Here is a 790-nt window from a genome sequence, read left to right as displayed (position 1 = left end):
AAGTAGTGGGCACACAGCGGGCCCATTACACAGTCTCACCGTCCGTGAGCCCTCAAGGACTATGAGAACAAGTCCGATCTCGTCCAGATAGCTCAGCATTGCTGCCATCTGCTCTCGTGACCGGTTTGTACTGGCCGATTGGCCGTATCAAGTGATCAACCTGCGCTCGCAGTTCAACCCGACCGGATTGAAGTTCCCAACGGTTCCTCACTTCGGGTGGTGCGGGTGCTCGATGCCGTGTCGCGTGGGGACCTGCAGAAACTCATTAATGCAGATGTTCTGCACTCCAGGCAGCTGCCCTTACAACGCCAAGTGTGGCAACGGCTTGAGGCAGTATTGTTTTTTTACATGATATTTTACCTTATTCAAGTGTAAACCTCTGTAAAAAAAAGTAAAAAAAAATCGATTTAAAAACGTGGAAAATACCACAGTCAAACGAACGATGGAGCTGCAGGTCGCTCGCTCATACCGGCCAAAACACAAGCTCCTCGTGGCTCGCTCGTACCGCCCAAACGGGAGCTCCTGATGGCCCACTCGTCCTTGATGAGGTAGCTAAGTGCTTGCTCATGTACCTGAAGGTTCGCTATGATGCTCATATAAGAAATTATTGCGTACAGCGTGTGATTGCGAGAAACGAGTTCCAGAAATGCAGATCAAGCTGCCTGTACCCTGAAGTCCAGAAAACGGTGTTGTAGTTGCGGCCTATAGCTATACAAAGGCAGATACGTGCACTCAAAATCTGATGGCCATGGCTCCCGTACGTTCTAGCACTAGTGTACCTACTTCTACT

The sequence above is a fragment of the Phytophthora parasitica genome (genome assembly GCF_000247585.1).
Source record: "Phytophthora parasitica INRA-310 unplaced genomic scaffold supercont2.17, whole genome shotgun sequence".
NCBI lineage: Eukaryota > Oomycota > Peronosporomycetes > Peronosporales > Peronosporaceae > Phytophthora > Phytophthora nicotianae.
This window is presented reverse-complemented; position numbering follows the sequence as displayed.